Source organism: Cygnus olor, chromosome 5 (genome assembly GCF_009769625.2).
Source record: "Cygnus olor isolate bCygOlo1 chromosome 5, bCygOlo1.pri.v2, whole genome shotgun sequence".
Classification (NCBI taxonomy): Eukaryota; Metazoa; Chordata; class Aves; order Anseriformes; family Anatidae; genus Cygnus; species Cygnus olor.
Window position 1 is genome coordinate 21001351 of NC_049173.1, and position 17477 is coordinate 21018827.

Consider the following 17477-nt stretch of genomic DNA (forward strand, 5'->3'; position numbering starts at 1 on the left):
GGGGGAGAAGATGATTGTAATTTAACAGAGATCCATAACACATTCATGGTGGTAAGTGGGGAAGAGAGAAATCAGATGATTCATTTCATACTGAAATCAACCCAAGCTGAAAGTAAATAACCACCCTTGCCCCCTTTTGGATGATCAAGCTCCCTTGTTTTGGAATAGTTAATACTGAACTTGAACAAATCTCTCCTTGTTTAAAAGTTTAGATTTGAGGAACAGACCAAGATAGATGGTTTCTTTCTCTGTAAGGTATTGATTAATGGATTGTACTAAATGGTGTGACATGCCCTTTAAATGGAATTTACAAGTAATATATCGTATGGCAACTGCATTATTAATGATTTTGATACCCAGTATTTGTGTCTTCCTACTCTGAGCTCTTCTTATTTATACTGGCAAAGGTGGAGGGCAAAAGCTGGCTCTCCTAGTTTGCTGGGCTTTGTTCTCACAATCATATATATTCGTAGGCTTATTCTCATTATTCACATTACATCTAGCCTGACAGCTTTACTGACTATATGCCAGCACTAGAAGGAGGAGAAAAAAAATAAAAAACATTATTTTCAGGAGAATCACCAAACCCTTTAGATAAATATATATATCAGTAAGAATTGAAGATGGCTGTAGAGCTCATTCCCCTCATTATTAAAAGATGTTTTCAGTCACAAATAAAGGAATCAGAGAGAATCAAATTTTACTATATTTTTTTTTTTTAGTTTATAAATTTCTCTGCTTATTTTTCCTGCACTTTGAGAGGTAGCCTGCACTGCATATGGACTGATGTGTTTACCAGGAGGTAGACGTGTGCATGGAAAACTGAAATGAAGAGCAAAGGGAAATTAAAAAGCAATTATACAAGAAGGCAAAGTCAAACAACAGTATTGTTCACTTCGTATTATTCAGTCTATCAAGAACCAGAGAATCATGAACTCCCAGAAACAGAGGGATAATTTACAGAAAATGAAGACATTGCAAGATTTTTTATTTTTTTTAGTCCTTGCCAGAGGAGGCATCAGGGAGATGTTTATGTCAGACCTTTTCCTTTCATAACAGTGAAAGATGCTGTTAGCAGCTGAGATTTTAGAAGAGAAAATATACTATCAAACTGAAAAATTAAACAACAATGAATCATCACAATTTAGTAGAACAGAACTCCTGAGGAAACTGGCAAAAACTGACTGAAGTATCTGGCAAAAATATCAGGGGCATAACCTTCTCATTAAGAGATTTTATTGTCACCCCATCAAAATCAAGAACCTGGCTTGCAACCACTTGGCAGTTTTACTGAATACTGACTGATATCAGATATTGAAATCTGTCTTTGATGCTAGGAATGACAGATTAGAGTTGCCACCTGTTCAAAGCATCCTAAGTTCAGCATAGGTATCAAGAGGAACAGGATGTTATAAGAGCTAGAGGTAACTGAAAATCACAAGTTCCATTTTTGGAAAGCTGTGGACTTGTAAAAATACCTTATCTAACTTCAGAATGAATGTTATAGCTTCCAGAATGAGAGAAATGGAAGTGAAGTCCACAACCAATGGTTTGAAATAATCAAACCACTCAGTGATGCAGTTTTCCAGGGGGACCCAGATTCGTACTCGGGCACTCTCAGTTCACTGCCATTTCCCAGTTTCAGCCCCATTGGACCTAGGGAACAGACTGGGACCCAGGTGTGCACAAACTCAGGGAGCTATATCCAAAGATGGATACCACAGTCAGGAAGTCAGAGCTCATCTCTGTGACAGGGAGCCAAGAAACCCTAGGCCTTGAGCCAGTTTGGCAGTGACTGCCTCAGAATGGAAGGTGCTTGAAGCTCCAGGTAAAGAAGCCAGACAAACTACTTTTTTTTTTTTTTAATGAAAACAATTTTTCAAAAAAAAAAAATCAGCAAATTATTTTAGATGGAAATAGCAAGTGTTATTGAACAACATGGCATTTTTTCACCTTTGCCAACCTCCCTGCAGTGCTTCTCTTGTTTTTTCCAATAGAGAAAGGGATAATGAGGAGAGAAATAATTACCATTTGTGACCAGCTAGTGTGAAAGTATGAGTGTGCTTTCTGCTGAGCACGGCAGTATACAAACTTAAATCCTATGTAATAATTACATTGTTCTATCTTTTGACATGGTGTGACATAAAAAATCTCAGGACATCAAAAGACCGCTAGAAGAAGAATAAACATTGAACAGGTCTGAAAAAGCTTTGAACAAGGCAGTAAAAGTAGGTACAATTCAACACTCATCAAAGTAATTTCAGGAACAATTGCTGCATTCCAAGAATAAATACTACTTACAAGCATTTAATTTGTCTAGTGAGAATTTTTAAACATTTTATGTCTTAGCAAAACCCATTGAAATTAAATCATTTAAAAATTAATTCAGAGAAGCTAGATTTTTCTCAACCAGTTCTTCTGCCTCCAATAGTTTGAACAGTCTACCAAAGACATTGGAAATGCTTCCATGAACTATGGTGTGCTTCTCTACCATTTACGTGCCACTGCAAACAAAGAAAGTTTGATAGCTAAACTAGTGGAAGATGTCTTTTTAAATCTAATTGGATTCCCAGGTACATTCATGCAAATTTGAATTTTCTTGAATCCATTTATTGAGTGGTATGTATCTTAAATTAGAGATTATTTTGGTCTTTGTTTTTGCATCATTAAGCGGGTTTCTTTTTTTTTCTGTTTAACATAGATTTTATGTCACTTTCAACAGCATTTTAAATGTCCTCTTTGTTCTAGTGCAACGTCAAACTGCCTGAGACATTAACTGTGTTTAGGTTCACAAAACCTGATCTTTAAGAGATATACACACCATCACAGTCAAAATGAAGTGTTATCCCCAAAGCTACACTGTACATGTGGTTATAGAGAAAAAAAGTCAAATTTGAAAGAACGTTACTGTTCTTGTAGACTCTGTAAGCACTGGGTAAAATAAGAAATTATCTCATATGTATGCCTAGAATTCAGAAACTGTTCAGAAACTGACCCAAACCCTTCTTTGAGGTTTGAAATATTAGTTAATATCTATCTGCAAATTATTTTAATTGGTCATTTGTTTACTTATCTATAAAGAAAAAAAAATCTTAGGATATTTTCATTCTTTTTGGAGACAGTAGGTATGAGAAGTCTTAAAAAAAAATCACAGGGAGGAGAGGAGAGGAGAGGACCTAAATGTCTAAACTTCTTGACAAGCATGTCAGTTTTTTTAGTGTTTATCTACTTATCTGCATTTTTTACAGTAACTCATTATTTTGAATAGATTTCATTGATCTCTGAATAAAGATAAATAGTGAAGTTGGAAACCTTCTTTTCCCTTCTTACATTGAGGTAATAATACTAATTGAGGAACATGATCATTTTCCAGAAGTGTGTTATTTCTTTTTTATTCAAAAGAGTGGTATAATGGGAACTAAGCTGACAAAGAAAAACATTGCAAAGCAATAAAGTAAAGTTGCCAATGGAATCACTTTCTGAAAGAAGCATAAACAGTCAGGTGTTTCTAATTGCTTTTTTCAGAGTCAGATAACAGAATGAAGAAGTTTCTTTCATTTACCTAGCCAGTCCTACACTGCAGATTACACCTAAATAGAGGCTACTGTAAGTATATGTATATGTTGATTTTATAGCTTATAAATGGCTGCACAGAAAAACAAGAAATAGTCTCCTCTACCTGAAGTTTTCTCATTTGCTTATCAAAACAATATGTGAAAAGTCAAACAATTGTCTTTAATAAGTTACCTGTTTAAAATTATTTCTAATGCTCCTGGTATAGCAGCAAGTTAAACATGCATGCAAATAAAACAAAATGAAGTTTACTATAGATCCCACTGTGATCACATTTCCATTCACCTATAATCCACTCCTTTGACCCAAATGGCCTCTTTCTAAACTGATTTTCTACAAACTATCTAAATACCTCTTTTTGAAGGAACTATACCTGTAAGGAAATGAAGTTTCAGAGGCTAAGATTACACAGCACAATAATATAAATGTTACACATCTATATATACAAAACCACATACATATACAGTCCTTCTGTGGACAAAGTCAATGGCTGTGAAAACAGAAACCCCACCATCATCACACCACTGGTAAATGTGGCACAGAGTAACCACAGGTCTCACCCCAGATAATCTTTGGTGGAATGTATGAAATGTGTCATACTATCATAGTACTATTCCCACTATACAGGTATATATCATAGTAAAGCATGACCATTTGTCAGCACCCTGGTGACAAGCCATTCTACACTGTGAAATGGCTGTCACAACTGGACTATCTTTCCAATTCTTCCTTTTACCTTGTCAAAAAATTCTCATCAAAGCATTTAGCAGAAAATGTTGTTCTGTGATTCTTTTTTCTTGATAAAAATGTTGATTTCAATAGGATTTCATTTTGAAAGGAAAAGAACCATCACAGTTTGATATGAGAATACCCCATTTCTTTCAGCATCTCCAGCGGGAAAAAGTTCATAATTAATATATTTTTGTGTACATTTAAAAGAAAAGAAAAAAAAACTACTAAAATTAACCTGAGACAGTCAGTTTCTCTCTCATGGAACAAATAAAAACAATATATATTTTATTCCCTTTGGGAATAAGAGAAAATTAGGAAATACAATCAATGCATAGCTAGCCATGATAATGCAGGAATGAGATAACTCTTACAAAGCAATGATACTTCACACAGATCCAAACACAATAATGCCAAACATGTGAAATAGGTGGTAAGAATTCACCACAAGAGCCAGTGGAGAAGATAGAGCTAGAGATCCCATGCAGTGCTGTCTGTGGAGCACAGAGGTACAGCTCTGACCAGGGCTGGCAATCACTCCCATAGCAGCATTGTTCAAAGGCAGCTTTAGAGATTCCTGACCTCAGCTGGCTCCTGTGGAGGTGACACAAAGTCATCAGCACCCGCCATATCATTCACACCCAGGCTGGATTATGAGCCCACCTGTAGAGAAGAGAGGATGAAGTACAGCAGAATCTCTGACAACATGGAAATCCTTCTTTGCTTTTCACTTGTCTGCTGCAAGCAATTAGATTCCACATTAGGTCTGAGAAAAGTTGTAGGTAGAGGTAGTTTAAATTCTGTATGTTATCAAGCCATGCTATACCAAGATCTATACGTAACAAATACTGTTCTTCAATGCATTTCAATTGAATTTAAAATATAAGTTCAGTTCTAGCTTTTTCAAGGCCTGAGGCAAAAGACATTTGGCCTTTCCTCTGTTCCACTACAATGCACTCATGCTGACCATTCAGCCATTGGCTTGTATAAACTGTCAGAAAGATATCCAGCAAATTACTGAAATGCCATCACAATCAACATTGCATTAACAGTGATGTGCCTACAATTGCTAATTAAAGCTAGGAATTGTGCTCTGCCCAGCTTGCCCTCAGTACTGTCCAGCCTTGTCAAAGTATTTGCTCTTTTCAGGGGAACATGACACGGCATGGTAGGGTGAAAATGGCCTGCCACATGGTGCTCTGTGCACAAGGACAGACTTTCTCCTTCCTCTGACTTTTATATGAAGGAGTTATCTCCCTTGCCACAGGAAGCAGAAGGTCAGGGAACATCTGCATTTAAATGGAAAAGAGTGCTAACACCAGGAGCAGCTCATAATTAGGGATTATTAGCCCAGCAATATGGAATGATTGATACAGAGTTAAAACTAATGACTTTAAAATGATTAGACCATTTTGTCATTTGTTGTTTACTCTGTCTAAAGACAAAAAAATCTGTTTACTTTAACCACTGAAGAGCTCTATATGATGCCATATGGGGTAGGAAGAGAGTACAAGCTGTGATGCTGTAATACAGTCTATGATATATGGTAAGCACGTAGGACATGTATGTTGAAACTGAAGAGAAAGCCTAGCATTTATTTAGGTAAGCAAGCTGCAGCACAACTGAGGATTGTTTTGACTGTTTATTTTAGAAATTCCTAAAACAGGAATTTCTACAGCAGACTTGAGTGCCACATCTGAAACCCGTAAGAGGTTTGAGATGAATTTACAGTTTTCAATGGTTGCAAGAACTTTTTTTCATTCTATATTTGTTTTTGAAACAAAGTTCAGAAAATACTTAGAGACAAAGATATGAAATTAAAAAGATAAAAATCTTTTCTGGGTAAAACTATCTGAATGTGCATAAATGAGGTGATGCAAGGCTATCACCTCTGTTGGCAATCAAGAACCTAATTCACTACAGAACCTGATTCACTACAGAACAAGAGCACCCACTTGTAGCTGCACAGGCAGCAGGCCTTAATCACTTGCTTGAGATAAGTATGTTCTTAATATGCTTCACTGAATAGAGGGGGAAAAAAACTTACTTCTTCAAGTGCCTTTCTAAATTAAATTTTCAGTAGAGACCTTTCGGCAATTGCAAGCAACTCCTGAGTGAATGCAGAGACAGAACTGCTGGGAATCCCAGGCCTGACGGCAGCATCCCACAGGAAGGAGTCTCCAGCCCAGCAGTGGGAGAACAGTCAGAGGGAGATGGCCCACCCAGGGCAGCCCCCAGGGGAAGAAGGGAAGAGGCAGGGAGGGAACACAGGGCCATGCCATAAGCCATTCGTCATTGCTGCAGCCGCCTTGCAGGAGACAACCCTGTAATAGTAGATGGCTAATTTCTTTAGAAATATCTCATTAGTCCCTCCCTTCCTGAGCTGCCTCGCTATTAAAATGTGATAAATGAATTCTGCCATTCCCAATTCCAGCCTGTCCCCTTAGTGAAATGAAGATGTGTCACGCTGGCCATGGCTCAAGACAGAGATAATTATACAGGGACCCGAGGAAATATCTCAGTTGCAGACTGCAGCGCTGCTGTATCAGCAGTAGAGATGGGCTCCTGCATCCTTCTGAATGCTTGAGGAGACCCTGGGAAAGAGTAAGGGGGTGGAAAATACATGTTGCCTACAGAAAATGTTCTATGCACGTTCCCCGTGCAACGCTTTATTGTAACCTACATGTGACTGATTGGGTGCAATGGGTTCTGATTTTAGTGCTGAGTAGGCCTTCCCATTTCAGTTCCATGCTGTGTGCAGGGCTGTGCCTACTAAAGCTACCCAAAGGTGTATGCACTGGCAAGGACTCATAAGGGTGTCTGGCCACTCCAGCTGTGCAGAAGAGACGTGCTGAAGGGCTGCAGCCGAGGCTTGGATCTCCCTCTCTTTAGTGAGTAGCCACTTCTGAGAGGACAACTTACCTGTGCATTGTGCAGGAGGCTTGATGAGGCAGTTGGCATAAGAGGAGATGGCTTCTGCATTTCTGAAGAAATAAAGGAGGATAAGTATTAAAACCTTCAGGTTAAGTTGCCTAAAGCACTGAAACACAATAAGAAAAACACCATTCAAGATTAAAGAAATCAGATTCTACCCTGCATATAGGATTGTCCTTTCTACCTCTCACCTGGCAACATGTAACCTCTCTGCCTGGTAATAGAGGGGAAGTCATGACTGAAATTTCATCTTCTGCTTTCCTTCCCCCACTTGTATACACAGAAATGCACTTCTGACTCCCATCACACACACGCACACACACACACTGCTGACTTCTACCGGGTGTTTCATTTCTGGCAGGCAGCTTATGGGTCATAATGAATCTGAGAATTTGACTGATTTTTCTTTTAGCACTTTGCCCTCTTAAACACAGAGAGCATTTCAGAGCCTCTGCTACTTTTCACAGACAGATAAGTAATGCACTGATATCTCGCCAGCATCATTTGAATTCAGCTTTGTGCAAGACAGAAGCATTTTCTACATGTGCTGGATTTTAATTTGGTAAAGAAAGAAAAACAGAAGGTTATGAAATGAGTGATTTGAGAAACAAATTGCCATATTTCATCCACCCTAACTTAAGTCAGTGATAGCATAACTAAATCAACCATGCTTTCCCCTAATCATTATCCTCACTTTTCTCAGAACAAGTACTAGCTAAGATTAAAATTAAAAGATACATACTTTTATTTTTATTGCTTAAATGTATATGCTATGTTTCATCTCTATGAGAAAGACAGGCACCTCAGGGAAGGTTTTGATATTTTCCATTGTTCTGCAGTGTAATAGGTGAGAGAAAATTAAAATAACACCAAATAAAATTCAAAATGTCATATGCGCTTGAATAATTCCAATTCCCCACACTTCCCACTCCCCAAACTTTGCCCTTAAGCAGAAGCAGAGTGTCATTCTGTGCATGTACAACATGACTAGTTAGGCAGAGCCATACCGTGTGTGTCAAACAGCATACACTGGCGGAATATCCCAAAGCAGAGTCTGCCCAGGAAACCTGGGCTTGTTGCAAAACTCTAGTAGAATTAACAAGCAGCTTTCAAGCATCAGCTAAGAGAAACCAATGCAAACCAAACCAAACCAATCCAAACCAACAACAGAAAAAAAAAAAAAAGAAAGAAAAAAAAAAACACAAGCAAACAAAACAAGCAAAAAACAACAGCACTGGTATCCCTCCTCCTTTCTGACATCCTCTATTATTATTATTTTGTTATATTGGATATATTCTTCCATACTGAAAGAGTATTTTCACACTAACAAAGTCACTGCATTCCAAAAGGAGATCAGCACATGTGAAAAGCAGAAGTGAGGTCTCTGCAAGGGAGCTCAGGTGAGTGATTCACAGAAAGAAAGAAGAAAAACTTGTAAAGGTAAATCTCTCTCATCCTCTCTCAAATGTCTCTCATCCTCTCTCGAAGACATCTCTCCACCTGTCTGTTCATCCTACTCATCGCATTTACCATCCAGACAGCTGCTTCAGAGAGCAAAGAGTAATTGTTCAGCTTGCAAAGAGTAACTGTACAGCTTGTCCAAGAATATACAAAGGTCAAACTCTCCCAAATATCCCCAAACTGGCTGGTTACTTCCTGGATGAACTGGGGTGACAGAAGAGAGATCTCATTGCTGCAATCTGTAGAAGAGAAGACCTGGCCCGCAAGTCCCAGGGAAGGGAGTCATAGGAAACAATGATATAATTTGTGAGCAAATATAAAATATAAAACTGCATAAATGATATCCAACACTGAGAACAGAAAGGACACAACACATTTAGAGGAAGAGTAGAAAAGAGGTATCAGACAAAAAGAAGTTGGTACCATGAAGATGATTCATCTTGCTCTCAAGATAACCCTTGAAATGTGCACAGCCCAGACAAATAGTTCCAGTGGCTGACATATTATTGACGTATGGTACTCAGATGCAAAGTTGAAGCAATGCTCTGCTGGTTTTAATTAAAGACTTGAAGATAGCTCCCATGTCCTTCAAAGTTAATAAAACCCTGGATTCTAGAAGAGCTCAACCTCCATCTCTGAACCTGTTCTAGACTGGATGAAATAGCCACTGTGGCCTGGAAATGAAATCTCCTTGTTTTAGTTTGCTAATTCCCAAGCTGCAGAGCTATTCACACTCCTTTCTGGGTTTTCTTTGATACTCTCTTTACACAGTGTTACACAATATGGCTTCTCTATGGATATTTGAAGGACTTGTTATCTTTTTGAATATGCTCCGAACTGAGGCCCACGTACTCACATTTACAAGAGAATGAAGGAAGTGGAAAGTGATGCATTACTGCAAAGGGTTCTCTAACTTGCACATACACTCAGCTTCGAAGGGGCTATGCTCAGAGGTGTTAAAATGTTGCTGGCTTCTGAGTGCAGTTGGGAAGTTTGCAACAGTTACTGTTTGATCTCTCCTTAACATGTCTTTTCTGTACTTAATAAAAGCAAAGCTATGCTAAGAATCTAGGTAGGTGATTTTTCAGTATACTGCTGCCTCTGTCAAACCTCTACAAGATCTGTACTTTTAGATTCTCTTCTCCTATTAACATTCCTGTGTGTATGGCATGACCCACAACTCAGTTTTAATTTAATGGTTTCACTCAATCATAGAATCAGAGAATCACAGAATAGCCTGGGTTGGAAGGGACCTTAAAAATCATCTAGTTCCATTTAGTTCATCCATATCCCTGTTCAAAAGGTTTCACCTAAAAGACATGCATACACAGAAAACTGCACAGAGATACATTTATCTGTCTCAGGAGGATGAAAAGCCAAGAAAATGATGACAGAATATGAATCAGTACTTCTGGAGTGGCTGAATATTTCAAATCTGATTGCTGAAATGGCTGCAGGTGCCAATACCTTTATTCAAAAGAGAATCTGCGCATTGCATTTGGGTTGTACATTTTGCTTTTATCCTCAGCTGCACAGAAAATATAATTGGAGAGGTGTGGAATTGAACACTTTTGATTCAAGCTTTTATAAGAAATCCTATATAAGAATTTGAGAGTTGTTTTTCCCATGTAGTGCAGTGGTCAAGAACATCCAAGTCCTGCATCCCTCTTATCCTCCAGTCCTGTCACAGAGACCTGTGACACTGAGGAAGCATAAAGAAAATGCTTATGAGCAGAAAGCTCTCCCAGTGTTATGAAACCCCCTTTAAGTTGCTATCATCACAAGCTGACTCTTGCCCTGGGCCTCCCCTGGCCTGGGGAAGGTGATATTTCGGGGCTAGAGGCCATGACATAGAGGAGTCACGATACACATTTTTCATTGTCATAGAGTCTATTAAGGGATTTCAGCTAAGTATTGGATTAGAGCAGCCCAGGTGAGTGACACCTGAATTTAGGCTGGTGCTGTTTTTGAAGGAAATGCAAGGTGATTTACCAACATTGCAGTAAGTTTACAGAGGGTGGGTGACATAAGCATGCCTTGATATGTCAAAGGAAATCCCTTTATTTCCATTTTTTGCCCAGAACTTGCATCAATATTTATAAGCAGTTCCATTTTTAAATTATCCTAAAATATTGTGACTAATATGGTCATGTTGATTTTGTTCTACCTCCATGCCTCCCTATGCTCTCATGGAGTAAGATCTAATCCTGAAGTGGGCATGATAACAGAGAATGGGCAGTGAATTAAAGGAGAGTTTCAAAACAAACAAACAAACAAGCTGATGTTCTGCTACATTTTGTCATTCTTACTCTTCAAATATATGCATATGCAAGTACTAGAAATGATATGTAGATCCTAAATAGAAATAAACCTTACATATGTATATGTAGGTGTTTATATGTATGTATGTGTACATTTATATTATAAGCAAAGCTGTCATCATTTGCATTAAACACAGCCATCCTGGGTGGAGGTTTAAGCTGTGGCCAATCCCACTCCAGGACAGCCTGCAGCTATTACCACCTTGAGAAATTACCATTGCCACAACCACTAACACATTTTTCCAATTAGTTTGAGGGAGGAAATGAGACATTTTTCTTCTTTAATGCCTCTCTCTCTTCCTCTCCTTGTCCATCCATTTTATGCTTCCTGATGGTGCTCAGGAGGCCGTCCGGTTCCCTCCAGCACACTTCCTGCTTCCACCCAGCAGGAATAAACTGTTACTGCTTTGTGTGAAATGATTCCTGAGAAGTCTGATTCCTCTCACCAAAACGTGAATAATTGTAGCATTTGACTCTTGGCTTCCTCCTCAGGGATCCTTCTGAGTTAAACAGTTATTGAATTTATCCTGACAAGGAATGCCAAAGAAAACTTTATTTGAAGGACAGAGGGGGGAACAAACTGTTTGCTGTACTGAAAAAAAGTTTGAAATACTGTAAAGGGAGAGAAAAAGTCCTGTAATGGAAGGTGGAAATCTGGGACAGACAAATCAGGCCATAAAGTGTAAGATAAACACAGCAGTGGGAAGCAGGAAAGCATACCCTGGGCCAAACATACCAAGGGAGACTATTACGCACACTGACCTCAGATGTCATATACAACATGTATCTGCAAACCACCTCATACTTCAAAGTCCCACATTACCCTAAGCTCAACAAGTCCATGCTGGAAGGGAAGAGGGCCTGAGTCAACCCTGTTAAATGTTCAGTGTATGAATCTAAGGCACAGGTATCTTCAAGTCTATGTATTCAGTCTTTCATTTCTGAACTAAGGCCACTGCCTTTACCATTTTAAACACCAAGAACGTGATTCTAAATCATAAAAATGGGGGTCATTTTGTTCAGCACATCTGTTTAAATGCATGCCTTTTAACCACACCATGCCTTTTTACCTCCAGACTGATGAAGATGGCAAAAAAACGTTGAAGAAGCAACACAGCTCTGAGAAAGGGAGCTTGACTCTCTTTTGGCCCATGCACCATCAAGTAACTAACAAGGCTCCTTGAATAACAGCTAAAGTGCTAGTGAGTTCCATCAAGACAAGTGACTTTAAATTTCACCTTCACTTACAAGTGCAAAGCTCAGATGTGATTTTCATCCCGTCTTGCTTCCAGTTGAACAAGACAAGCAAAAGTACGTGAGAGAAAGTTGCTCTCCAGGTGTTCCAGCAACACTTGTCTGTACAAGGTGTCAGAGATTTTACTACAAAGCCTGCTTTCCATTAGATTTTTGGCTTGGCTGTGAAATTGGTAGGTGGTCCCCTACACTGAGTAATGCCACACTTTGGCTTGCACATAAACTGAGTGTCACCTGACAACAGTAATGACGCAGTAGCAAAAGCCTACTAGAGGATCCCTTTTTTTCAAGTGAGATGGTCAAACAATAGCAGGTAACATACAGTCTTCTTGCTACAAGTGACTGGGAAGTGCAAGGCTTTCACCTTTATCTCAGCAGCCCATCTTTCCAGGTGTTTGCCATTAAATCAGTTACAAAATGTGCATATATACAACACTTCTCTCTGCTTTTGCAGGAATACTGTGATTCTTATACACATTCATACAGTAGCCATGAATGGCAGGTACCCTACTGAGATACTTCAGACCCAAATCACCACAGGATGTGAATGGCTCACAAACTGACTGCAGTATGTATCTTCACATTTCTCTAATAATAGGAAGAAACACCACTGCCACCCTGGAACTTAGTCTAATGAGAGAGCAACAAATCAAGCATGGGCACAATCATCTGCCCCTTTCTATGTACTAGAACATCAAATCTCTCCCCACACCCTGTTTGCAAGCACTCACAAAAACCCTGACCAATAATACCTGGGTCTCTGCTGGCAGCCAGATGTATTGTGTGATAAGAACCAAACCAACCTGGTGTACTCATCACCAGGAGAGCTGCCAACTTCACCACTGCCCTACTCTGTTCTCACGGCTTTCCAGAGACCTGACCTGGGCCAATATCTTCAAGCCAATGTCCTTCCCCCTGCACTCACAAGTGAGCCACTATGAAGAGTTATATTTGTGCATCAGGAACACTGGTGATGGTGATCAGAAAACGGAGGCCTTTGAGCTACTAATAGAAAGAAGGGAGGTAGGGAGATGGTAGACCAGATTTTGGCAGTCTGGTGGTAGAGTCTTATATGAAATCAAGATCAAGATGAAACATTTTCAAAAGAATCATTTCTCTATATACAGGGGCTATACTCTGCTGATAATCAGGTGATTTCCACAGAATAATCTTCCAGAGTATCCCTTACAATTTGGAGTTTCCTTTCCATGTTCACCTGTGAGAATGAATTGGAGTGTCAAGGTGGGCAAAGGGATTAGGTCTCATCTATGTCCCTGGCAAGTTTAGAGAATCCACGTTAGGGACATCCTCTTACCTCCCAGATATCCATGAATGAGAAGTACCTCTTTTACCAAATATGTGTGTTAAATGTTATTGTAAACTCTACTAACCAGGGTTGGCAGATGTCACCCTGGCAGCTGCAGGTGCATATTCTGTCTTTTTCCATGCTAGAGGTTGCCTTTGAAAGTACCGTCCCTTCCCAGTGCACCAGAGAACAACTGATCGTGGTCTGCAGATTAATCCAATGTACAGAATTATGCACAGCATCAGTTGGTATGGGCAGTATCTCACGAAATCTCCCAGCTACCCACTTCTGTCAGGTTTGGCAGACTGTGCACAAACAGTGATTTGATAAAATAAAGAACTGCCATAATATGTGGATCCTGGCATCTGTGGGCCACCCCTGCTGTGACCTACTCCCTATGTAGCCTTCTTTCCTCTATGGCTCAGCTCTGTGCTCCAAGGATTCAAGGCCCAACTCTGATCTGACATGTCTGTTTCACCTTGGCTTGGACTTCTCAGCAACCTCTGAAAAACAGCCATGAGAAAGCCTGTAAAACAGAGCCCTGCAGAATAAGAAAGCTATAATTACAGACAGAAGCAGGATTGTTGAGACATGGACTGCAGGTTGTTCAGAGATTCAAGAAGAAAAACACCAAAATGGAAAGTTATAAAATCCTTAGGGAAAAAAGAGGGAAATGGCATCTCATCAACACAGAGGACTGGCTTCAGGGAGCCACAGGAGCTGACCCTTCTCCTGCAGACTGATGTCTGCTTGGACAGGAAAGATGCTTTTGGTGCTTTCTCAGGGTGGAGAGCATGCTGACATTTAGCCTAGTACCTCTGTAAACCCTATCTATCTCTTATGTGTGTTATCCATAAATATTTCTATATATCTTACTTGTATTTTGGCTCTCAAGTAAGGTGCCAAAAAAAGTGTCTCAAAGAGGGAAGGTTGCATTGTTCAGGGTATGAGTAAGGCACTCAGAGGTACATGCCACACATTGGCAGACACATGGAAGTAAACCAAGCTTTAGCACTTAGAACTTTTTAAGTGGATGGTAAAATCTTCCTAATCCAGGATTTTTATCCAGTATCTCTTTGTTATTTTTATGTACAGCCACAGTGCACAAATTGCAGACTTACTCTTGGGCCGCTATCAAGACTGAGAACAGAGATGCACAATATGTTCAGAATTTAAGGACAAAATCTGTTTGCAGTGAACCAATACTGGTATGTAAGCAAATACAGTATTTTTGAGAATGAACACTACTTTCTTAAGGAAGAAAAAAGGAGGTAAGACACAGGGCAACTGTCACTCTAATGTACCCACATTCATCAGATGGAATTATCTCAGTCATTTGGGATAACATCATAATACAGCACTGTCAGAGGATCAGTGTCTGCTGTTCTGACAATAAATGCTTTGGCTGTTATGTAGCAGCAGGAGATGATCATCTGCCTCAGATACGTTAATGCCTTAGTCCATTCTCATTATCTCTCAACTCATAAAAACATTAGAGCTCTCCTCACGGCAACACTCATAGTGAAGTATCTGTGGGAGACAGAGGTGCACACGGGGCATGGTGGCAGAGAGAGGCAGGCACTGTTTCGTATGTCAGTAGGGAAACTACTTAGTCACATATGCCTAACGCATGTGGTAAATGTTGCTAAAAATGTCTTTCAGTAAGTAATTTTCCAAATATCTGCATGTTCTCTTCTCATAAGATAAATGACAATGTGTTCCCTGGAAAGCTCAAGCCTACTCAAAGCTTCCCCTTTATCATTCTTGTACATCTTGTCCACTGGAAATTTCTTGTAGCAGCAGCCTTCAAGCAAATATCCCTGTGTTGCAGTTGTCTGTATGTACACGGAGGATCACAACCAGCTGTTAGCCATGGAGGGCACATGTGATGTAGGGTAGGCATATAAACACTTGCCAAATCATTATGGTACCTGCCAGCTTGGTTTCATGTAATTCTCCAAAAACAATTCTTCAAGATGTCCCTGGATAATCACTGTATATATTCAACAGAAACCCACAGAAACATTACATGTTAGCCTCTGTACAAGCTTGGAAATGTTGTTACTGTCAGTACATACTGCTGGTAATTCCAGCAATAAAAGAAATAAAATCAACATGGTATTTAATGAGCTTTTGCCTTGTACAAACATATTGGAATGCAGATAGTGGACATGGAGAAGTATGTGAGACAAGCCACAAGCCTGCAAGCCCGTGGCAACCCACCTGGGGTTTCTGACTTTGATGGAAAGTAATGAGAGTTTGGCAGCTTTGGCCAAGCGTCCAAGTGCTCTTGTAATTGCTTCACAACCCCCCAGTCAATCTGCCACAAATGTGTGTCTGGAACAGCACAGTCCCAAAGCTAAAGCAACAGGGTTGATGTTAAGTCAAAATTGATTTTCACAGCTTCTGGCTACGTTGACCCTCTTTCTTGCAGCCAAGACTCAATGCCCTACCAATAAAAAGCACTAAAATTCATCTTCAAAGTGATAATGCAAACTGAAGGAAAAATGCCAGCACAGTAGACCCTCAGCACATTTAAAGAATACAACTTGCTTGACAGACTCCATGTACTACAGCTAGTGATCTCTTAATAGTCATTCTCCTGTATTTATGTTATGGAAAATAGGGTCCAATTATAAGGCGCCAAACATCATGACAGTCATCTTGAGTCCAACAGTTTCATTTACAGATTTGATTCACCTTATGTGAAGCATCTGGGTGTCCTCTGGGTCATGTAGTCTGAAGCAATGTTGAATCAAGGCTTCTTATTAGTGGTCCATCCCTCCTCCCAGAATGATAAACTGGAGATTGTCCAGGCCACTTCCTTTAAAACAGAGACAGAGATTATGCAATATGAGAAGAGATGAGGGAGAACTGGTATAGGATGGGGGGGCTAGAAGAGCAAGGCTTGCTGGTCCCCCAGGAGCATGGTGGCTGTCGCTGTGAAAAGTCACCAATCTACCAGGGGCATCTCTCTCAGCAGGGACATTTTCAGGCATCAAGCAACAGGCAACACAAGCAGCTGGGTTATGCTGTTGTCAACAACTGTTGCATTAGCAATTGCCAGTTTTTTATGTTCCTCCTTTTGAGCCTGCATGGATGTGTTTCTAACTCATCTGGAAGCACTGTTGAGAAGTAACTGAGTATTATTTCAAGTCCATGTAATATCATTGAGCAATGAATTTTTGTTGCCATATGAGGATGCTTAAGTTAGTGACAGAAACACAGGCTGACTAAGGTGCAGATATAAGCAGAAGACCTGGCAGACAACTAAGCTTGCTTATTTGGGGTCCTTAGAGTTCACAGTTCACAAGTCATCCTCATTTGAAAATTAATTTTATTTTCTACTGTTAATTTTCAGTCAGAACACTTCTGGTTCCCTGATGTGGCCACAGGAAAACTATATGCCAGCAGGGGAGAAAAGGCAGGAACATGTGTCATAATGGTAGTAGGAACTGCAGCAGCACCGACTTGTATCTGCTTAAGCTGCCATAGACATACATATGGTTACATATACAGCTTCACCTAATCGCTGTACTACAGTCTTAGATCAAATTTAAAAACATTCCCCACTAAAGTGGAAATCCCCCTTCTGCTCACCAGCACCAACAGACCTCAGACTGCCTGACAGAGAACACATGCTTTAGAGAAATGAAAATGTTTGTACACTCGATGAACATTTGATGAAACTATGCAAATATAGACCTTTAACTCTTGCAATCATTTCCATTTCAGAGCTTTATTAAGGGACAAATTTATTCTTAAAAATGAATACAGAATGCAATGTAGCATATTTGGTTGATAGATGAAGGTATCTGAGCCTGTCATAGGTGTTCAGTCTGTGCTCTGCTACTGGTGCATTTTGTACCTAAATAATTGGGGGGAAAAATCACAGATTT

At 39.7% G+C, this 17477-nt stretch overlaps 1 long non-coding RNA gene across 1 annotated transcript; it reads right to left on the bottom strand.

Moving 5' to 3' along the window:
- Positions 1-733: 733 nt before the first annotated feature.
- On the bottom strand, positions 734-16396 carry LOC121071775. Its single transcript, XR_005820767.1, has 4 exons — positions 16279-16396; positions 7225-7286; positions 4885-4965; positions 734-822 (listed from the first exon to the last, which is right to left on the bottom strand). It is a non-coding gene; the product is annotated as an uncharacterized LOC121071775 (long non-coding RNA).
- Between the last annotated feature and the right edge of the window lie 1081 nt (positions 16397-17477).